Genomic DNA, 24,884 nt, shown 5'->3' with positions numbered 1-24,884 from the left:
TTTGGCAACCTGGAAGGTATATTGAGTGCCTGTTCCACATTAATACCCAATTTGTTGACTTTGAAAAAAGGAATCAAGATAATACTTAATGTATTTGCATAAATAAGGTAGCATTGCTAAATACTAGAAGTCAGGGAGTCATTCAAAGTTGCCTTAATAAGTCAGAAAAAAAAAAAAAGACTTAAAAATGGAAAGCCATTTAGTCAGGTGAGATTTGTCAGAGTAGTAGAGGAAACCTTGAATCGGAAGTCAGTGACAGATCTGGGGCTCCTACTGCAAACTCATTTCGGGCCTCAGTGTATTTTCTTCTAGATTTAATAAATGATTATTAGAATTCTGATTGCACTTTACACCGTTTCAGTATCAATTGCACTTTAAAAGGATAGCAAGGACGTCCACAAAATTAAATATTTCTGCTTATCAAAAGATATTGTTAGAAAAATGGGCAAAGGGTGGGAATGTGCCAGAGATGGAGAGATTATGTGCAAAGACTGTGGGCGAAGGGTGGGAATGTGGCAGGGATGGAGAGATTATGTGCAAAGGTATGCAAGGGAACTTTCTGAGACGACAAAAACATTCTAGGAATTTGGGTTACACAGATGTATACGTCTGTCAAAACTCAGTGAACTATATACACTTAAGATAGTTTGTTACATTGTATCTAAATTATACCTCAAAGAAAAGAAATTTTTAAAAAGATAGCAAGACCTGATTAGAAGGCAGAATAGAATGGCAAACATCACTAAAGTGATAGTAAGTAGACCTATCAGGAAGGGTAAAGTTACTAGAATGTTTTGAGCATATTGTGAAAAAGAAAACAGACCATTCATATAAAAGTTTGTCTAAAGAAGGTACTACGTATACAAGCAATAAGAAGGCAACATTCTAGAAGCAGAAGCAGATGATTTCTTAGAATTTTTTTCTATTAAGATTCTACTATTATTATGAGTGTTTATTATGTCTCAGGGACTGTACTGAGTCCTTATGTTGATTTTCTCATTCTTAGTGAGACCTTTTCCAGAGAGTGTGAAAGTTTAAAATGTGATTGTTCATTTAATTTTGACTTTTGAAACATTTTATTGTTGATAAAGTTAAAATGTAACAATCATAACAAGTATTTACTTGTCATATCTTATGTACACACTCTTCTGTGTTAATTCATGAAACCCTGTCAACAACCCTACAAGGTAGTTACTATTATTGGACCCATTTTTGATTTGAGAAGCCATGGTCAAAAGCTAAAAAGTGCTGGAGCAAAATTCCAACCCAGGTAGTCTCACTTCATATACCATGCATTTAGCTGCTATGCCATACTTACCCTACCGTTACATTCTTAACCTTAACAGGTGATCATGTTTTCACAGTTTATTCATTTGTTGATATTTAAATGAATAAAATATTATTAGTGGAAGAATTACAATATTTAATATGATACTAGATTTTAAAATATTTAAACCCTTAATGTGAATGAAATGCAAAAGTTATTAACATTTATAGTAAATACAGCATCAAAAATCTATTTCTGTCTAAACAGAGCTTTTGCCTGCCCAGGCTGTTGGGTCTGAGTGCCTACCTCACCCCATGAACTGTCCTGCATGTGATTTCAAAGCACGCCATTATTGTGTAATAGATGTCATCAGATAAGGCTCAAGTACTAGCCCAGACTCCAGATTTTCAGGCTACATTTTTAATTTTTGTCTTTGGTTGTTTTGACTATGTTTTATGATCAGTACCTGTTTAATACAAGGATATCATTGGGGTGTTTTGGTTTTTAGTGTTGTTAATATAACAGCCTCAATATTTCTGGCTTAAAATTTCCCATCAAATTTTTGACTGGGTGTTTTACATATATAACAGTATATTTTAAACTGTTGTAATATAAACACTTGTATTTCCTCTTAACTCTGAATACTTTGATCCAACTCTTCGTGGGGATCATTTGAAATATTAATAATGGTGTATTTCTTCAGAATATATCATTAGCCGCTAATTTATGAGTACTCTAGATATGTTATCAATATATAAATGACTACACATGATAGTGTGGTCCTGTTTCCGATATCTATTGCTGTTTAAAACCACCCTAAAACTTAGTGACTAAAACAAGATACTTGTAATTCTGTGGGTCAGGAATTTGGACAGAGTACAAAGGGGATGGTTCATTATGCTCTGCTATATCTGGGGCCTTAGTTGGAGTTCCTTAATTGGCTAGGAACTTCCTGGGACAGCCCATGGGACAGCTCAGCTGAAGTTATATGCATGGGGCCTTGATTCTGCCTGACAGATCAGTTCCTCAGCTCTTCTCCAGGTGTGGCCTCTCCATTTGCTGGCTTGGGTTGTCTCACAACATCGTGGTCTCGGGTTCTAAGAGGGCATATTCTAAAGTACAAACCCTGATGTTCTAGTAATTATCAAGCCTCTTCTTGTATCACATTTACTAGTGTCTTATTGATCAAAGTAAGTCTCATGGTCAAACCTAGCATCAGTGTGGGAGGGGATTATACAGGGTGTGAATACTAGGAGTCATGGTTTACTGGGAGCCACCAATGTAACAGTTTATAAAAAAGTGCATAGCGTACTTCTGAGTTCATATCAGATTCTCAGTATTTATTGACTTAAACACCCAGAACATTTTTTGCATATGCTTTTTCTATTGTTTATGTGAATTGCTTTATTTTGTCATATTAGCATTTAATATATGAAAAAGATTAGAAGAATAGAGAGACTTGAAAAGGTGACTATTTTAAGTGGATATCCTTGAACAGAGCCCCTTCTGTTTGCATAATTTAGCAGCAGAGATAGCACCAGATCCTAACTACCATTGTGCTGTCTTATGTTATACCTCCATACAATATTTGCATCTCTATAAGAATTTAGGCCATTAAAGTATCATTCTCATTACTTTCTAAAAGAATGTTCAATGTCATCCTATTTGAAGACTAAATGTAATTATTTCAATGCAGTGTCTTCCAATGTTATCATGTAATATCTTGTAATATCCTATGCATCTTGTTATGTGAGTTTAAAAATCCATTTTAGGGGAATGTTTTATGTGTATAGCACAGAGTGCTACTATACATCAAGTAGGTTTAGTGTATCATTTTAAATTTTTGATGGCGTGTAACACAAACCCTTTTGGGTAATTTAAGCCACAAATAAATGGATCAGAAAAGTATCAGCTAACTGTCAGAATTGACGGCAAGGCTGGAGAACCAGGCTGAGGCAAGATACAAGGCATAGCCTAGTTTCCTCCAGCAGACCACTCCTTCTGGTAACATCACTACTGTGGATTTGCCACCACAGGTACTAGCACAGCCTCACTGGATATTCACCACTGTGTTACTGGACTCCATGCCACTATGGCCAGCTCAAATAATCTTTTTAAAATTTTCTGTTATAAACAAAACTTTAGGCACACTAGAAGGTAAGAGAAAATAGTACCTTCCCTCCCCCAAAACCTATGTACATGTCACCTAGATTTAACATTTATTAATAGTTTACTCTATTTGCTTTAAAATAGTTTAGCACAAAAATAGATAAATTACAGAAGTCATGATGTTTTACCACTAATAACTTCAACATAAATCCCTTTAAAAAGGACTTACATAACCATAATACCATTCTTATATCTAAGAAAATTAGTAATAATTCCCTAATAATCATCTAATACACAATCCACATTCAGATTTTTCCAATTGTCCCCAAAATATCTTTTACAGCTATTCTACACGTCAGAATCCAGTCAAGGTTCACATGTTGAATTTTACTGTTAGTCTTTCCCACCCTCCATTTTTTCTCACACCATTCACTTGTTGAAGAGACCAGACCAGTTGTCCTATAGAATGACTCACTTTCCAGATTTGGTTTTTTTTTCCTTTGTGATATTATTTAACTGGTTCTTCTGTCCTTTGTATTTTCTGCTAACTGAAAGTTAGATCTAAGATCTAATCATAGTTCAGATTAAATACCCTTGGTATGGGTGATACTGCGAACTGTCTATGGTGTCACATCACAGGGCATATGATGTCTGGTTATTCCTCTCTTACTCAAGATTGATGAAGTACTTTCAGTTATTTATAGCCAGTCTTCTCTATTGTAGAGCTATGTTTTTCATAGCAAGTATTCTATGAGGTGATACTTTGGTATCATATGAATATCTAGTTTCCCATCAAACTTTTATGTCAAGATTTTCTTATCTGATGGTGATTCTTGTCCTGAATCAGTTACTTCAGTAGGAGTTGCAAAATAATGATTTTCTATTTCTGTCATTCCTTCTATATTTATTAGCTTGCATTCTTCTACAAAGAAGAGCTTTCACTCATTAGCTGAGGCTTTTGGTTGCTTTGAGATATAATTACTATTGAAAAGGCAGGATAAATCCTTAATTCTTTCCTTTTATTATCAATCTTTATAGTAGCAAGTACAATAGATATCTCTAAAGATGGCAAATGAGTTGTTTATTTGTCTTGGCTTTCTTTTTTAGAAGTTATTTATGACTCATGGATTTTTCTATATTGATGAGTCTAATTATTATGTTCTTGGAATATTAATCTTAAAATAGCAGTTCATCTAGAATCATTTTTTTAAAAGACTCTACTTACTTTGAAATCTTCCAGACACATCTGTCATATATTGTGACTATAAGACAATTGATCTGGATTTAAAATATTTGGAACTCAGAATAAGTTATTATAACCAAAGCACGTTGGAAAGACTTAGTTAAAATAATCACTATTGTACATAAGAAAGATTTCAAAAGTTACTGGAACTTGAGACCACTGTCTGTCAAGGAGCTTTCTTAATTAGAGCCTCAGTTTTCTCATCTGTAGAACAGATGATAAGCTCATGCCCTGCCAACTCTCTGAGACTCCAGTGAGATTATATGTGTACACAAACTTTGCTGATAGAATTTGAATATGTGTTTCAGAGACCAAGGCCAGTGATTTTATCTCCAAGTTATCACATTAACTTTTAGGAATCCCCTCCCCAGAAGCAGAATTCCCAATTGGCATTGACAAGAAGAAATAGATCACTAGTTGATTTTTAATATATTATATGGTCCATCGTAGGAAAAAGAAATACCAGAAAAAATTACTAGGCTGTGAGAATAATCGATAGCTTATGTTTACTTAAGGCTTACGATATGCTAAAGGAGTAAAAAGCACTTTATAATCAATATTTTATTTATTCTTCACAATATCCTTATAAAGTAGATACTGTCATTATCCTTATTTCCAGATGATGAAATTGAGGCTTAGAATAGTTACTTACTCCAGGTTGTACAGCTAGTGAGTGACTGACCTAGGATTTAAATGCTGGCAGCCTGACTCTAGAGCCTATAGTTTTGATAGGGATGGAGTTCAATCTATAGATCAATATGAAGTGTATTGCCATCTTAACACTAAGTCCTTGAATACCATGAACATGGGAAGTTGTCCCATTTATTTAGGTCTTTTGAATGATATTTTCTTGTTTTTAGTGTACAGGTGCACTTCTTTCATTAGACTTATTCTTAAGTAATCTATTTTTGATGCTATTATAAAGGGAGTTGTTTTCTTATTTTATTTTCAGATTGTTCATTGGTAATATATAGAAATAATTGATTTTTGTATATTCATTGTATTCTACAACCTTGCAGAACTCATTTATTAGTTCTAATAGTATTTTTATGGATTCCCTATGATTTTCTATATAAGATCATGTCACCTCCAATTTAGATGTCTTTTATTTATTTCTCTTGCTTAATTGCAAAGGCTAAACCTCCAATACAATGTTGAATAGAAGTGGCAAGAGCAGATATCATAACCTTGTTCCTGATCTTAGGGGAAAGCCGTCTTTTACCTTTAAGTATGATGTTAGCTGTGGGTTTCATTTTTATCATGAAAGGGTTTTGGATTTTTCAAATGCTTTTTCTGCATTTATTAAGATGAAAATATGAGTTTGGTCGTCTATTCCATTGATATGGCATATTACCTTAATTGGTTTTCAGTTATTAAACTAACCTTGCATTCCTGGGATAAATTCCCTCTTGATCATGGTGTGTAATCCTTTTTATATGTTACTGGATTCGGTTTGCTAGTATTTTGTTGAGCATTTTAGAATCTGCATCCACAAAAGATTTTGGTCTGTGGTTTTCTTGTGGTATCTTTGTCTGGTATTGGTATCAAGGTAATACTGGCCTCACAGAATGAGTTAGGAATTGTTCCTTTCTCTTCTGTTTTTGAGAAGTGTTTGTAAAGAATTGGTGTTAATTCTTCTTTAAATATTTGGAATAATTCACCAGTGAAACCTCTAGTCCTGGGTTTTTCTTTGTGGGAAATTTTTAAATTACTAGTTTAATCTCTTTACTTGTTACAGGTCTATTCAGATTTTCTATTTCTTCTTGTTTTAGTTTCATTAGTTTTTTGTCTTTTTAGGAATTTTTCCATTCCATTATAATTCTTTTTATTCTGTAAAGTCAGTAATGATATCCCCTCTTTCATTTCTGATTTTAGTAATTTGTGTCTTTTCTCTTTTTACCTTGGTCGGTCTAGCTAAAGGTTTGTCAAGTTTGGTGATCTTTTCAAAGAACCAACTTTTGGTTTAGATTATTTTCTCCATTTTTCTATTCTCTATTTCATTAATTTCTGCTTTAATCTTTATCATTTCCTTCCTTCTGCTCAATTTAGTTTTAGTTTGCTATTCTTTTTCCAATTTGTACATTGTTGATTTGAGATCTTTTTTTCTTTGTTATTATAGGCATTTACAGCTGTAGATTGTCCTATAAGCATTGTTTTAATGCCATAAGTTTGGATATGTTGTGTTTTCGTTTCCATTAATCTCAAAGTGCTTTGATTTCCCTGGGACTTCTTTGATCCATTGGTTGCTTAGGAATGTGTTATTTAATTTCCACTATTTGAGAATTTCCCAAATTTCTCTCTAATATTGATTTCTAATTTCATTCCATGTGGTCAAAGAACATACTTTGTATGATTTCAATTCTTTTAACTCAACTATGTTGAGGCTTGTTTTATGGCCCAGCATATGGTCTATCCTGAGAATGTTTCTTAAGCACTTGAGAAGAATGTGTATTTTGCTCTCATTGGGTGGAGCGTTCAATACATTAGAACCCATACTTCTGATCTCTCACTACAAAATAGGAGGAATGTAGAAAAATGTATGATACTTTTGCTTTGACATTTCTACTGATGTACTTTATAAACATTTCACAAACTTGAGGATTATGGATAAATAGAATTTAACAGTTCTAGCAAAAAAGGAAACAATTGGCTTAATCTTAAGAATGGAAGAAAGAAAGAGAATCAACATTTATTGAAAATTCCCAGCAATACTGTGGGCCTTACTCCTTTATATGAGGAAGCAGCCTCAGGGAGTTTAGTATAAACTTCCCCAATGTCACATAGCTGGTGAGTTTTTGAGCCAGGATTTGAACTCACATCTTTCTGATTGCTAAACTTCTGATCTTTTCATATAGAACTTACAAATGGGAAGACATGTGGTACTTGCTTTTGCTATTATTGTTATTGTTGTTATAAACAGATATGTCATGAAGTTTTATGATATGAGAGATAGTGTGAATTTTCACTTTAACAAGTTTCTATTTTTTGGCACACTTTTTATGTGGATGTTGAGAGGACATGAAATCTAATAAAGCACTCAGTGCTTTATCATTAACTTATTGCCAACAGCTGGAAGAGCAGAGCTAATCAGAATTTGAACCATGTGGTAAGATTGCAGTGAGTCTAAGTTTATGGACTAAGTCAGAGGTCCTGGTAAAGAAAGTCTCGTTAGGTATTAGGACAAACCTCCAGTGTGAATTATAAGGGATTACCCCGCAAATCAACGGGGCATGAGAAAGTAACCTCAACCATAATATTCCAGCACTTTTTAAATAGACTTGACACCTCATGTGTGAAATCTGAACCATATACTCCTCTTAATGACATAGCATACCCCACCTCAAGATTCCTGTAGCATAGTGCGAGTTGGATGTTACTTTTAATGCGGAACATTAGGACTTTTCTCTAACCCTAACCTCTTCTCTCCTAGGGAAGCTCTTAAAAGGGAGAGGAGGAGGAATGTACTTTGGGAGGTGCCTCCAGAACCCATTTGTTGTTGTTCTTTGTTCTATTTTTTACATTAGCTTTGGGCATTCACTGCTATGTTGCATGCCAGATTTGTATTCTGTTGAACCAGTAGTGGTGTTGGTGCCAGTTCTGAATGCATGTCATAAAACAAGTGTGCAGCAACCTCCACAAAGCTAAGGGCAATGTGCTGAAAATTCATCACGAAATTACCAAGACTCTAGAAGAAGACTACTCTCCTCACCCAAAATATATTACGCTCTTTTAAACCACATATTAGAAAAGTCATTCTGAAAACTATGTTAACTGCAACAGTGAAGGAGCATTAAGTGGGACACCTGTGTTCCTCTGGCACCTAGAACATACCTGAGTTTGTTTACTGGTGACCTTACCTGAGAGCAAAACTTCATTTATTTATTCACTATTTCCCAGTTGCCTCTTAAGTTTTTAGTGTTTCAAGCTATGAATATTGAAGTTTGATCAAATGTAAAGTAACTAATGCTGTTCAGCTGCTAGCCTAGGTTTATTTTCAAAGCTAAGAAAATATTAATAAGATTTCAGATTTGCATTTGTGACATTTCTTTGAACCATTTGTTCTCAAAGTGTAGTTCCCAGACCAGCAGCATCGGCTTCCTAGGGAACTTGTTAGACATGGCAGTCACAGGCCCCACCTCAAACCTGCAGAATCAGAAACTGTGGAAGTAGAGACAGGCAATTTGTGTTTCAATCAGCCCTCAGGTGATTCTGATGTATGCTAAAGTTTTAGAACTACTGTTTATACTCCATTGAAAACACTTTCCGCCTGTCGCCATAGTTTTACGTGGTCTTTAAGCTCACATGTCCAATTGAACTCTTGTTTTGGTGTGGAGGGTGTAGTAGGTATGACATGTATCATTTTTATTCTCCCAGGTTTATACTTTCTAGTTCTAGTTATTGTACACTATCCTCCAAGTAAGCTGAAGTGTTAGCTCATTTGCTTTGCTGTTTCTTGTCTTGTTGTCTTTGTGTATACCATTCCCTCTGTCCAATTCCCCACACCATTCCCTCTGGCCAGTCCTCACCTGTAAAAATAAAACCCCTTTAGAGTTTGATGTGAGAACTAAATGAGATAGTATATATTAATGTGCTTATTATAAGCACAGTTACTTGAAACACTTTTGGAATAGAGAAAAAGATAAAAGTAACCATGTGAAATTCTGATCATATTACTTTATTGATTATAATTTTTAATGAATTTACTCCATATAAGAAAATTTTAGTTTATTGACAAAATTAAAGACAAATATTGATCTTGCCACATATCTCATATTGGCTTAACAAAAAGCAGTAGGGGTAGATGAAGTCCAAATATGTACCTTATTCTATAAAATGGTAGTTTTTATTCATGAAGCATGAATCAAGCCTAAATTAAGAACTCACATAAATATAAATAAAACATCTTTTTCGTTTGGACTGAACTAGTTTGGATTTCACATTAGCTAAATTAAAACTATGTTTTTATTAGGTACTAGTAGTTTCCAGAGTGCTTTTCCTGGCTCACATCTTGTCCTTATTTTCTTGAAGGGTTGGTCTAGTACATTTCAAGAAAATTTTTTGGTCCTGTTTGTCTGCTAGGTGGTAACAGAGTAGGAAACCCACAGAGAAGTTAAGTCTATGTAGACTTAAGGGAGAAAAAAAAACCCTGGCCTGTTGTGCAGCAATAGCCTGGGAATGAGACTGGATGCTGTTCATCCAGTCACTAATGCCTCTAAGGATGCAACTTGTTTTCAGCTAAATGCCAGGTAAGGCTCTAGAAGCAGAGAATCTGCAGATTAGTTTAGAGCAAATCTTTAAGCCACTACAGAGGTGAGAGTTTTCACAAAAGTCAGGAAGCGCACATTGGTGGCCCCTATTGTGGCTCACTGCCCATTGTATCCACAATACTGTTATACTATGCAGTGTGTGTTATGTAGCTAGAGAGGAAAGAAAACTAGTTTTTTTCCTCTAAATTTGGAGCTTTACTGTTCACTCTTGAAAAAATTGTCAAACTTTTCCTCTTCTTCTTTCTGTCTTATCTCCTTGCTTCTTCCCCCTTGCCCCTGCCTCCATGGCTCTTAGGATAGGAAAGAAGCTTTAAAGAAATGTAAAGATTTGTATTTGTTCTCCAAAACACCCTCTTGGTGGCATAGTGACCATGGAAAGGCATGTATCAGTGTAGGTCCCAAAATGTTTAGTTTTGAGAGGTGAGATCAAATTTGAGCAAAAACATTTTTGAGTGATTTGGACTTGTAGTTTTATCAAATTCATTTAACGAGTTTATTTATCCATAGTGATGGATAATAAAACTTTAATGGAAATTTTAAGAAACCCTTGCTTAATTAAAGTCTCAAGATTGTCATTGTGGTAATAGACTTATTACTTAGTACATATTGGAATATACACTATGATAAAATTGATTTGTCTTGCAAATAGAAAATTCTAAATGTTGTGCAAGCATTCAAATGTGCCATTCTCTCTCTTCTCTTCTTGACTTAATATACTCTATTAGAATACCCTGAAATATTTGAGATTATGCAGTGAGACCATTGTGGAAATCAAAAAGTTTTAACAACTGGATTCGGTAAAAATGATGCATTAAGTGTCCTGGACATCAGAGTGTTTTTAGTCGATTAATTTAACTTCTTGGCTGTAATTTTTTTTTTTTTTTTAATTTTAGAGAAGGGCACAGAAGGAACAATGAATCATAATACCTACCAAGGGTATTCAGGGAAAATCTTTTGAAATATTCCTCCTAAAAAAGAAACTTTTCTTTTTCTAAGCAAAAATAGGTTTATCTTTATAATCAGAACTAAAAGTTTATAAATCATTAAGTCTCATGATATTGCATTCTACAGAGCTAATCATCATTTTCATTTTGGTAAGTCTCTTTTCAAATCCTTCTCTATTTTTGTTTTTTTTAAGTGTTAGCAAGCATACATTCACAAACACACGACTTTACATAAATCAAATAATAGTCTTTATTATATAATCTATATTATGTAGTCTAGTTATTTAAAATAGACATTTCCCATTATAAGCAATATTGTAATGAACAGCCAGCACATTTTTTTTCCACTTGTCCAAGTGCTTGAACACTTTTGGGTCCTTACGGTGAATGCCTGGAATTGCTCAAAGTATACACACATTTAACATTGATACATTTTTCCAATGCTTAAGAAAAATGAATTATTTTTTAATGTTAAATATACTTTTTTTCCTACTAGAATGATGAAAAATTGCCACAGTAGGTAATCTAAAAGAAAAATTAGTGCTACCAGCAATTTAGTTTAATTTGATATATTTACTGAGTGCTGAATATTGCTTACATCTCAGAGTCAGTGCTAGTTATTAGAGTTGCAAAAGTGAAATGCTCAGTTTTTTTGGACTAACGGAGATTACAAAGAAGTAACAGGTAGTTACAATGGGATAGGGTAAGTGTGACAGTAAGGATAAATATACAGAGCTTGTGTACCAGTATTAGGAGTTCAGAAGTCTTTATAGAGAATGTGGCAAGGAAGCTGAGATCTGAAAGATAAATGTGAGTTATAAGGAGAAGGGAAGTGGAAGGGAGGAGTGTTTGAGGCCATGAGGAATAGGTGTCAAAGATTATGATACATTCTGAGAACAAATAAGATTTTAGATTTGTGGAATGCATGCAACATTTGAGGCCCCAGAGATAGGAATAGAGAATAAAGTGGAGCTGAGACCATGAAGAACATTGTAGAAGAGTTGATGAGTATGGACTTTGAGAATTAGGGAGTGCTATAGCAAGGAAGAAATGAGATCAAATTTGAGCTTTAAAAAATTACCCTGGTGCTAGTTTGGAGAGTGACTTGAAGGCAAGCAAATTACAGAGTCCTAAGGTCAAAAGGATGTGGTGAACTTGATTTGGGAAGGCATCTGTTCCAAAAGAGTGCAAGCTTGCCAATTAGACAAGGCAGTAAGGAAGGGCAATTTTCATAGAGGGGTAAGCAAAAGCACTATTTATCTAATAATTCTTCTGTCTTGGAAAAATAAGCAAAGTACATCCTGGGGGACTTGGGAGCTCCCACCCACCCAGTGAGGAAAGAGTCTGAAATTAGGATTAGAAACACAAGGTGTAATAATATCATCATCATCATCATCACCATCATTGTCTTGCAGTTATTATTAGAAAGACTGCTCTTACTTGATAATAGACCTAAAAGAGAGTGACTCAGTTTTGAGTGTAATAAAAGCTCATAATATACTTTTTGTCTTCATCACAAATGGTTCAGGAGCCATATGGAGTGGGCATGCAGGTGAAAGAGGGACCTCAGGGTCTCTACCTGCATTGGATAAGAAAGGCAGGGCCAACGGTCCCTAAACTTAAAATGTGAAAGATTTCAGCGAGTTAAGAGGACCTGCTACATGCAGCTGCATTTGTGAAACCCTGTATAAAACTTTATATTCCTCTAGAAGCCAGTTTGTATAATTCTACTCCATACTGATAAAAGTCTAACTGAATGCCAGAAAACTTCTGCCTCACTTTTTTTCCTTATTTAATCCATACCATGTACTGTATTTAAAATCATTTGTTCATGTTTTCATACTTTTACATAATGTTGAAATAATTTTGATGTCATTAAAGCAAACTTACCAAGGCAAGAACACTGTGGGAAATTGGAAACCTTTAATAAATAATTTATATAATGCTTATCTGTCACCAAGTGTGACCGTCACAAAAATGACCTCATCCTTTTTAGGTATACTTTATTTTATCTGATGCAATTTTCTTAGTGATTTTTATTCTTTGTGCTCCATTTGAGATGTCTTTCTTCTCATAAAATTCCTTATCTTTCCTAGCCCCCACTCACATCTCCCCCTGCTGGTTTCCAGGATTAGTATTCTGATACCATTTCTCCCTTAGTTTATGCCTATATTTATTTAGCATGTACTACATATTGAATTACAGTGTGTGATTCAATGTGTGATAAATGTAGTTCATTAAATTTTTTTTCTAAATGACTTTAGCTTTTTGTAAAAATGATGCCTACTCATAAAAAATTAATGCAGTATATCAGAGAGAGAAAATAGGAAACCCAAAGCAAAAACACACCTAAAACCATCCAGAAATAACAATCATTACAGTAAGTGAGCATTATTCCAAACAGCTGTTGAACTCAGGACTAGCAGTACATACCGGGGTAAAAGAGCTGGTGGTGAACAATGAATCCATTTAAATATAAAACTAAGACTATGCAACTGTAAAAATTCAGAATATAAATACTATGAACATTGACAATGTAACTGACAATGTAATTGACAATGAATTGACAGTATAACTAATCCAAATTGGAAAATGGAGGAAGGAAAAAGTGGAAAAATGTTAAGTATACTAATTTCCTTAACCTTTAGGGCAGGAAGTTAATCAGTATAGCCTAAAATTGAATTATGTAGCTTTAAAAAAATAACTCCAATTTCTTAATATTTTCATAACACTTTTCCATAAAATGGAAGAATTTCTTAGGAAATCTCTTGAGACAAACATTTATATAAAATTCAGAAATTTCTTTAGTCTCATTTTCATTTAGTATTTTTATGTTAAATTCAAGTAAAATAAAATATAATATTCTTTTTTAATAAAATTATCTATTTAACCGTGCATTTTCCTCTTCTTGGATCATTAAGAGAGGTGAGGACACAGGGCAAATGGCTACCTCCAAGACTGGAGAGACAGACAGGTGAATACAGAGACACAGCTTACCTGAGCACAAGCAAAAACCACCCTGGGAGCCAGTGTTGGGATAGAAAAGCTGACCTGTAATTGACAAATTGCTGCAGGTTCAATGTGGACAAGTCTGAGAGTTAAAAACTCCAGGAGGACCCAGTCATAGGGAGGCCTCCACTATATTGTGAGATTTACCTCTGAGATCTCTACTGGGTTCTCACCATAAATATCACAGAAAAATCCCCTATTGCTTGCTCCAAGGGGAGAGGAAAAGCAATATGCTAGAGCACTCTTCTTGCTTGCCTTCAGGGAAAACTTGTTCACTAGAGCCTAACTGACCCGGGGGAAGGGAAATGGCCAACTTCTGCCGGCTCTAGCCCTCCAGGTGGGAGAAGTAAAACACTCAACTCCAGTCCTCTGTAACTTTCCATATGGAGAAGGGGGATACAACTGCAGCCCATTCTAGCCAAGCTGCCCCACCTGCGGGAGGAGAAAAGACCTGAGGAACACTTGTGAAGTTCATAGTCCCGAAGCATAGGATCACTAAGACTGAGACCTAATCATAGGACTGTAGAACATAATCCCTTCCCCCATACCTCACCGCCAATTACTAAAGGCCTATTTACGGCCGTTCTTTTTACCCAATACGTCATGTCTGGCTATCAAGAAGAAATTACAAGTCATACCAAAAGGCAAACAATATAATTTGAAGAGACAGAGCAATCATCAGAACCAGACATGGCAGGGAAGTTGGAATTATCAGACTGGGAATTTGAAACAACTGTGATTAATATGCTGAGAGTTCTAATGGATAAAGTAGAGAGCATGAAGGAACAGATAGGCAATATAAGCAGAGAGATGGAAATCCTAAGAATGAACCAAAAAGAAATGCTACAGATCAAAAACACTGTAAGAGAAATGAAGAATGCCTTTGATGGGCTTATTAGCAGACTGGACGTGAAAGAAAGAATCTCTGAGTTAGATGATATAGCAATGGAATCCTCAAAAACCAAAAAGCCAAGAGAACAGAATATCCAAGGACTGTGGAACAATTACAAAAGGTGTAACATATGCATATTGGGAATACTGCACTTCTCTTAATGAGATCTATGATCATACACACGTTTTTGGCAGTCACATCACAGTGTTGACCCAGATTGTGCTGTCAGCTAAATTCCCCGCACTGTTTTTCATTCTTGCTGCTGCTGTTACTACTCCTACCTCCTGGACCCATTCATATACCCTACACCCATAATTGGTTTGTCTTCTGCTTTATACTCACTGCAGCATTATATGCCAGAATAGGGGTAAGGACCTAGTCTGCAGTTTCTTAGTAGAAATATATTTCAAGCTTAACTTTGACCTAATTCATATTCTTAGAATAGTTAAGCTAGTTAGGATTAATCCGTAATCATTTTTTGTTTAAATCCAGCCATTATTTGTTCTTTGCCTTAACGGCTGTAAGTAAAAGACATCATTTGTGTCTTAAGTTGCATAAGTCCATGACTACTTTATTTTCACAATATGTCAGTCTACTTTCTCTGTCAAACAAAAAGGTGAGTTTAATTTTAAATGATTTAATCCTTATTAATTTATGTTGGTTGTTTTAAGATCACTTAGTCTATGATGCTCTGCATTTTAACTATAATATGTCTACATTTGGATTTTCCTTTTATTTATCTTGCATGAATTCATTGAGCTTTCTGAATCTGAAGACTAATGTTTTTCATCAGTTTTGGAGAATTCTCAGACATTCTTGTCTCAATCTCAGTATCTGTTTTCTCTTTCTGCAGTTCTACTTATACGTGTGGTAGACCTTCTCACTGTCTTCCCAGTCTGTTGATGTCCCATCGTTGTTGATTTTCCTCTTTCCGTGTTTCGCATCCTGTGTTATGTGTGTTTTCAGATGTATCTCCTAATTTGTGCATTCTCTTTTTTTTCAGCTATTCAACTTTTTATTAATTATAACTTTAGCTATTCTATCCATTCCTTCTAAAAGTTGTTTTGATTCTTTTTCCAGTTAATGTTGTAGATTTTGTATTCAATCTTTTTTAATTCTCTGTCTATAATAAACATAATTGTTTTATTTTGCAGTATGTGAAGTCTTGAGTGTCAGGTTCTATTATTTGTCGTTCCTCTGATTCTCACTCACAATGCCTTGTTTCCTTGCAAATTATGAAATCTTTTCTTGGGAGCTAATTTTTTTTTTTCAGGACCCTTCTTTTCAGAGTTCTGTGAAATTTGAATCAAGGATTGTTTGCATCAAAGAGGATTTGCCTTTGGTTCTAACAGGTGCATTAGAGTACTATAGGCCATTGGTATTTTTAATTGAAGATACTCTATAGAAGCCCTGAGAATAGTCCTTAGCTTGAGAGCCTACATACCTGTATGGACCTGAGACAGACAAGCTTTTTTGTGGTCTGCCTGTGTTTTTCAGTAGATGTGTTTATTCCCACCCTTCTAATGAGTAGAAAATACTTAGTTTTATGTATAGGAATACTACTTCCATCCTCATGGTTAAAATTCCGTGTTAAAACCCACATTCCTAGGTTCCTGAGACCTGTAACTCAGAGTGTCCCAATAACAGTTCCAGTGCTTCTTGCTCTGGTTTTCAGTCCTTTCCTTGTTTTTAAACCCCATGGTTTTTAGTGAGCTAAGCTATGCATTTAAAGGTATTTTAAAAAATGTACTTTATTCAGCACTTCTGGGTGTTTGATTGCAAGAGAGTTTTCAGGTTACCTGGTATGCTGCCTCACTGGAAATGGAAATCTCATTTGTTTTTCATATTGAGTTAATATCATTTGTAAAGTTGGATTGTGGAATAGACATATGGCTAAAGACCGAATATCTGCCACAACAAATTTACTCCACTTCTGTGAAATATTGGCTAAGCCAAGTTCTTGCTGTGAAATAACATGTTTGATTCTGAACTTCTTACTTAGTGTTTAGATAGAATAGCAATATCACCTATGGTTCATGGACATTTTGTGATGTTGTGCAGGATTCACTCTTGTTTAGTCTGTTTTGGAAAAGACAGTAAAATGTTGTAAGATTTGAAAGAGATCTTACAAAGATTAATGACAATCTACTTCAGATGCCTAAACTTTTTATTTAAAAATAAATGAGATCTTTTGTATGAAAGGAGTAAGATTGTAAGTCTAAAGGCATATAGCAGGGGCATTTAGATTCCTCCATCTTTCCAAATTGCAATGTACTTACACATAGGGATATAGTCTTTCTGTTTCTACATATTGATGTAACAGATTATAAAGAGCATGTAGGACATTATCTCTCAGATTAAATTTTATCTTCTGATAAATACCTTCCAGGATCACTTAGATTAAAATAACATAAAATAATGTAGGTTCTCTGTTAGCCTCCCTAATTTGTAAGTGTATGTATATATATATATATATATATATATATATATATATATATGTGTGTGTACATTTTTCTGTTGACTTGTTTATTCCTTACCTTCTCAACTAGATTATAATGAAAGAAAATAAGCAATTCCATTCCAAGTGTTTAGATGGCATATGGGAATTAGGATATGGAAATTTTCTAATTTTTAGTTTTTCTAAACTGTTACATTTCTCATTTTTATAGCATATGGTATTTAATCCAAACAGTGCATCAAACACAAAAATTTATCAGTCAGCTTTTGAAATCTATGTATCAATGAGAAAAATGGAGGGATTTACCTGTTTAATTTCTTTAGTTAGCCTGAGGTCTCATTTTGTCAATAATTGATTCTGTAAATAGTAAGAACAGAAATATTATTGGTGGTGCAGGTAGGAATAATACTGCTAATAACAGAAGCAGACTAATGTTGAGTACATTTTCTGGGCCAGGCAACATGCTAAGTAGGCTAAGTAATTTCCATGGAATTGTATTTCTTTCTTACAACCTTACTATATTCTCATTTCAAGATGAGGAAACTAAGACTTAAATCAATTAATTTAGTTATCTAAGGTCATACTGATAGTAATAGGTAAAACAGAGCTTTGAACACACAAATTAGTGGTTCCTTGATTTAATATGGTTAAATATTTCCTATGTGTATATATATTCAAAATTCATGTATAAACTATAGCATGTTATGATACTTTCTGATATATGGTAAACCTGCATCTCTTCTCCTGCTGATGATACCATAAGTCTAAAAATTGTGCCATGCATCAATACTTTTAATACCATGATGGTCTTTTGTTAGAGCTATTTTATGATTTCATCAACAGCTAAGCTGTTGTTTCATTACAAACAGATTCAGTATCTTTCTGATTAAAGCAGCAGACTAAAACCCGTGAAGGCTGTACTGTTTGGTTTGCAATCATTTCCATGTGTTATGAATTGTTATCAGATGTTGGGAAATAATAGGCTTAAGCTAACCGCAAGTGCTCCATCCATGGTCCCAGGAACAATGACCTGGAATGGACACGTGTAGAGCTGTCAGCTTGCTTAACAAGGTCTCTAAGCAGATTCATTTACCGTCTTATGTAAGAAATTTATACATATTCCATTTCATTTTTATAGATTAAAGTTCTCTTCAAAAGCACGTCAAGCACTCAGGTCTTAATAACTTTACCCTTTCTTTTTGAAGGTGAATATTACAGAAGGTCAGCCTTTGAGTTCACCACCCTTATATAAAGATAATATTTCTCATGTCATAAGAAAAAAAGAACAGGTATAATTCAAAGTTTTCCTAAGGCATATTCCTGGAAACGATAGAAAATGAGGAAAGCATCTGGGAAAAAATAAAAACTGACTGAAAATTATGCAAGATACTTGTCATTGCCATTTTAAATCCTTAGGCTCAAGTTGAAAAGCTACACAATTTAAAAAAAAAATGCAAGATTTTTAAAATACTTTTATAAAGTAATATAAAAAGTCTGGTAAAAATGTAAACATACTGTAGTTATAAAAACTTTCTTGTGTGGTTACTTATTCATATTGCCTTCTCTTGTATAAAAAATGTGCAGCTTAAAAATAAGGTAGTCAAGTCTAAACGTACTTTTCATTCAGTGAGTAGCCAGCAGATTAAGTGAGAAATGGTGTAAAGAGTTAGGATGTCTGTATCATGTTTACAGTTCCATTATTGACTTGAGCAATATTGACAAAAATCTCTTACTACCTCTACACTTCAACTTCGTGTCTAAGATGAAGATGACTATAGGGAACATCTCACCAGTTCCGTAGATAATAGGATTTAAGATCCTAAATCCAAAGGAATTGAAATAAAATGATTTTCAGAATATAATCACTTTTCACACATATTGCAATTATGATTATGCATATCAGAAATATTAATTCACACCTTCCTCAGACTATTCTTAGGTGATGATAAAACTGAGGCAAGGAAGGAGGATTAATTGCTTTCCCATGGCCATATAATGATGTTGGGTCTACATCTTCTGATAAACATGTCTCTTTTTTTACTCAAATGTTCTGTTTAATCTTTTGGAATGGACATTTGTTTTAAAAAGATAAAACAACCCATCAATGACGTTAGAGTAGATATCTTTAATAGTGTAGTAATTAGTATAATTTTATCATTGATTTTTACTTAAAATCATTGGTTTTTATTTAAAGTCTTAATTCTTTAAATTGCTTATGTAATTTAACAGTCATGAGTTGGTTGTAGTATATTTTGTCATTAAAAAAAACCTGCCTTCTAATCACCTGGTAGTGCTCTTACTCATATTAATCTTTTACCTTTGCATAAGTCTTGTTATAATACATATGCTGAATATAGCCACAATTTGTAGATAAGAAAACTGCGGCTCAGTCAGATTGACAACCTTGCCCCAAGGCTGTGCTCGAGTGCCACTTTCTCTATGTAACACCTTAAAAGATCAGGAAGAGTTTGGTAGAGAGAAATAAGGAGGAAAGACCATTTTAGGTAGTGGAAATGGCATGGACAAAGGCAGGTGTGTGCTGAAGCTTAAAGCTTGCCAAGGTAATTATGACTAGTATGTTTTGGCTGAAATTTAGAGTAACTTTAGAGGATATGTGAGAGATAAAGTTGAAACTGTAGATTGAAGGTAGCTCATGAGAGGGACTTAAATGCTTGGGAAAGAAATTAGTGTGCAATTCAGGAGGATTTAGGGAGTTATGAAGATCAGGGGAGTAGGATTGTAGGATTTGGCATATGTGTGCAAAATGAATGGAAGAAAGGTCAGACCAGAGCCGCATAGACCAAGTAGGAGACTGTTGTAATAGTGAAGTCTTGAAAGCCCAACATCTGTCACTAACTACAGAAAGGAAGAGACTTTGTAAAGGAAGAAGCATATTACTACTAATCAGCTGTAGAAGGTAAGAGAGTAATACTAGAAGGTTGGCGTGACAACCAGCATTCTGGTGGCTTTATCAAAAATATGAAAGATAGAAATAAGGTTGTGTTTTTTGAGGAGGCAAAATGATCAATCTGACTTTTAAAATGGTAAATTTTATGCATTTGTGGGAAATCTAATGGAAGTATCCATCTGGCAGTTAGAAATGTGAATTTAAGCTTGAAAGTGGAACTGTATGAAGAACATCAGGCTAATGATCTTGGTTTTATACATTGACTGTATTAAGATAGATGGAACTGAAAACCTGAACATGGATGAAATTTCTAAAGAGAGAAAAAGAGAGAGTTGACACTAGGCTATTGAGAAGCACCTAAATTTGAGGAGCAGGAGGTGAAAGAGTAAGAACCAGTGGAAACAGAGAAAGAATATTGAAAAGTAGGATGATATCTGGCGTGGCACTATGTCTGAGACAGCAAAGGGTCTGAAGTGAGGTAGTTAACAAAGTTGGATTCTTCTGAAGGTCCAAGTTGCCATCTAAAGGAAAGCCATTTAAATTTGTAATTAGGAGGTCATAAGTTACTTCTTCTAACACAGCAATTTAGGGAGTGTATGAATTACTAGTAAGGTATTAAAATAGGTAAGTAGTGGGTAAAATGGAGACAATAAGAGCATTTGAGAAATTGGTTCTAAAAAAAGAAAGTTGGAAGCTCAAAGCTGTGGAAAAATTGAAGGAAAATATTCTCACCTGGCCACTCACAAATGCTTACTTAGCATTTAGCCTTTGCCCCAAATTCTCTTCCTGGCTCTATCTTTTGTTTCTAGCCTCACCCCCCTTTAAATCGTTTATGCTGTAGCGTAATGTTTTAACAAGCACACCGCGTTTTCCCACCTCCCTGTCTGGGTTCAAACACACTACTTGGATGCCTCTTCATTGTATCTCCACGTGGCTGACTCCTATTTATCTTTCAGGGCCCCGTTCAAATGCCTCCTCTGAAGCCATCCCTTCTTTAGCCTTTAGTGATCTTTCCTTCTCTGAATTTCAAAATGCTTCAGTCATTTCTTTGTCATGGCAGTTACCACTTTTTATTATGTACTGTTGTTATTATTTATGTACCCGATTTATGCCCCTCCTTAGAATTTAGGCTCCTTGGAGATTTTCTTAAGGTACTCATTACCGTAATGAAAAGAGCATAGACAGAATACAGGCAATCCCTTTTTTAGTTTCTGGCTCTATCACTTACTGCTGATAGACTGTGTGACTTAAGGATAATTATTTAATCTTTCAAGCCTCATCTTTCTTACATGTAAAATGCCTATATTACAGGTCATTGAGAAGATTAAGGGGTGTGGGAAGTAACCGATTTAAAGAATCTAACAAAGTTAGGTTACTTTCCCTCCTTATTCATCTTGATTTCTGTGCCATCACTCAGAATGGTACTGTACAAATATTAGATGCTCCAGAAATTGTTGATTGAATTAGTAATTTCTTTGCTATTACTAAATATATAAAGGCTACTGTAATTTCTAGGCTGCTGATGTTTTATTGGGCTGACTTCTTTTTAAAGGAATTCTTTTTTCCATTGGAGCAGAGCATATTACAAATTTACCAGATTAAAAAATGTATACAGTGCCCAATTATCTGGGGGATAATGGTAATGTCATATAAACTATATTAAAATTCAAATGAATTCAAATTAGAAACATACCTGTTGGGAAAAAATTAATTAGCTTAGAGTTAATAACAGCTTATAGAAGCCATTTCTTTTACCATACGAGCAGAAATGAGGCTCCAAGGGAGCCAGAAAGGTGCTTCCTGGACTCTAAAGCTAGCCCTTAGTTTCTATGCTTGCTACATTGTAAGTAGTGTAAGGTGATATATACTCCAGGGTTACAATTTTCATTCTCGTTTTAACAGATTTAAATATGTTCTAGTGCCAGTGAATAGGATTATATTCTAGAGAATATAAGATTGGTAACCCTAAAGTTAGACTGTGATCTAAAGACTAGTTTAAAAACTTGCACTTTATTCCAAGAGTTATGGATTCCACAAGTACTAATAAATGATGTTGTTTGAATAGTCTGAAAGATTTTAACAATGTTGTAAATCTTTAATCACTTCAAAAATTCAGTATAATAAAGCATTTTTTAATAATCTGTATAGACCTACCCTTCTCTATCTCACTTTGTCTTTTTTGAGTTTTTATTCATCATTGTTCAGTTTGTATATTATTAAGGCTACTTCAGTAGTGTGTCTAAATCTTTGACTATTTAAGGATATATTTTTAGAAGCTAGCATTGTGCATTCATTGCCTTTTTTAAAAATTATGAACAGAGTTAGTCTCCATATGTAGTTGAGTTAATATTCATTTATAGTAAATAACATAGTAAAGAAATATTTCTACATGACAAATAGCCCTTAACCATAGTGCTATTTTGAACATATGATCCAATAGTAGCTACCATTTTTTGACTATGTATTGAGTGCCCAATATTTTAAATACCTTACCCTGATTTTATAGTTGAGGAAACTGAATCTCAGAGAAGTTAGGTAATTATTCTTAGGTCACCCAGATAATGAATGATGGAGTCGGTTTTTAAATCAGGACTTTCTGAACCCAGAGTTAGTCTTTTTAGTAACTGTGCTCTTACTGCCTCTACAATAGTATATCCTTTCATTGCTTTTCATGTTTTGCATACTTCAGATTACTCTTATGGCTAATTTGTTCAGCCATCATGCAGGATTTCCTCCTCAACTTTCAAAATAATCTTCCCCTCAAAGACCCTCAGAAAATATCACCTAAATTCCTGAATTACTTACTGAAGGAAAAAATTTGTAAGCCGATATAATAAAAAGATGGGAGTATTTGGTGGACAGAGCAAAGATGTGGTTGCTGTTCCATCTGCTCATATAACTTCAAGAAATAGGAAATAATTACGTTTATCTGAGAAATACATAATGAGAGCCTAACCTAGGCATTGATGGTGAGAGTCAGAGGAGCAGTTGTATGTGAGAAAGATTGGAAAATGACGCACTTCGGCAGTGATTCAGAAAACAAGTGTTGATTGAATTAGTAATTTCAACTGAGGGGCAACAGTACCAGAGAAAATGGAAAGTCTGGTCATTAGGAGGAATATGGTTCCATGATCAAATAGGGACTTCAGAAGAAGGAACAGATTTGGATAAGAAGGAGGTGACTTCAAGTTTGGACATAGACAGTTTGTAATTATTGTGACGTCCAGCCTCTGCTGTGCGTCTAGATCTGGGCCTTTGAAACACTGCTAGCTTAAATTGAGATGTGCTGTAAGTGTAAAATACACACTAGATTTAGAAGATTTAGTACAAAAAAGAATGTAAAGTACCATATTAATATCTTTATATTGGTTGCATGTTGAAATAATATTTTAGATATATTGAGTTAAATAAAATATGTTATTAAAAGTAATTTAACCTGTTTACTTTTGCCATTTTTTAATGCAACAGCTATGAAACTTAAAATTGTATGTTTCTTACCTCATATTTCTGTTGGATGGCATTAACGTACATGGAGTACCAGATAGTTAGAAATGCAGGACCAAAATCAGGGCAAAACATCTAGATTTGGAAATAACCTATATAAAAGTGATGGTGATGTTATGAGAGTAGACAAAAATGCCAGTGTACAGGGTATAGAAATGAGAAAAATGCCAACATTATAAGATGAGAAGAGAAAGAATAACTAGGAGAATTGGAGAGTCAAGACTCTCAAGTGGTATATAAGTCTGATTGGGGTAGAATTTCAAGAAGGAAGGAATGGTTACTATCACTGAATGACAGAGAGGCCAAAGAGCGAGAGGAGGACTGAGAAAAGGCTGTTGTGTCAAGCGGTTGATACAGAAGCAGTTTCACTAGAGTATGAGAAGGATAGATTGCAAGAGATTAAGAAATTAAAGGTTGATGAAATAGATTCTATGTATAAACTATTCTTTCAAGCAAGGAGTTCACTTGTGAAGACGATAATTACTTGAGTGAAGCAGAGTCCAGGAAAGTTCAAGCATTTTTGTTGGCTGAATGAAAGGATCAGTGAAATAAGAGTGCTTGAAGTTGTAAGAAAGAGAAGATAATTTCTATAGTGGGGTCCAAATGCATTGGGTCCCTAACCTGAGGGCATATGAGAATCACCTGGGGAACTTGTCACCAGGGCACATCCCCAGGCAGCACCCCATATTTAAAGAAATCATATTCCCTAGAGATTTGTCTCCTGGAACATGTTTTTACAAGTTCCTCTAGGTGACTATGATGTATTCATAAGGACAAATAAGTCAAGAAAATTAAGGATGCTAGTGAGACCATCAGTGAAATGACTGATCATAGCATACAGAATGGACAGGGAGTGGACTGGGGTTCAGAATAGGGCTGGTGGACCATGAACTATGGTTAAAGAGTTGGCTTTCATTATTATAAGAGTGAGCACAGGTTCAGTAGGCATGAAAGACTGAGAAAGCTAAAAGGATAGTGGATTTCAATCAGAGAGGGAAGTTTCAGAATTCTGGATCTTGGAGGTGAAACAGATACAAAATATGACTGTGTGTCTTTGATATGAAAAAGAATAAAAAGAACTGAGTCACGCACATTAAGAGACCTACCAGTTTGGTGACTCTAATATGGGACAGTGGTAAAAAAAAGTATGAAATTTGGGTTTCAAGGTGAAGCACTAAAGGTTGAATCAATATGGAACTATTTAGACTGAGATTCCACTAAACTTTGGCTTGGCTGTCTTTAGAGACTATTTCCAGAGAGGGGTGCCTGCTTGGGCTACAGTG

General features: G+C 34.6%; 1 protein-coding gene across 4 annotated transcripts in view; it reads left to right on the top strand.

Annotated features, from left to right (window-relative positions):
• The window catches only part of CWC27 (CWC27 spliceosome associated cyclophilin), a 221,027-nt gene that overhangs the window by 80,031 nt on the left and 116,112 nt on the right, over window positions 1-24,884 (top strand). The window lies entirely within an intron of this gene.

This window comes from Equus asinus, chromosome 10 (genome assembly GCF_041296235.1).
Source record: "Equus asinus isolate D_3611 breed Donkey chromosome 10, EquAss-T2T_v2, whole genome shotgun sequence".
Lineage (NCBI taxonomy): Eukaryota > Metazoa > Chordata > Mammalia > Perissodactyla > Equidae > Equus > Equus asinus.
This window is presented reverse-complemented; position numbering and strand designations above follow the sequence as displayed.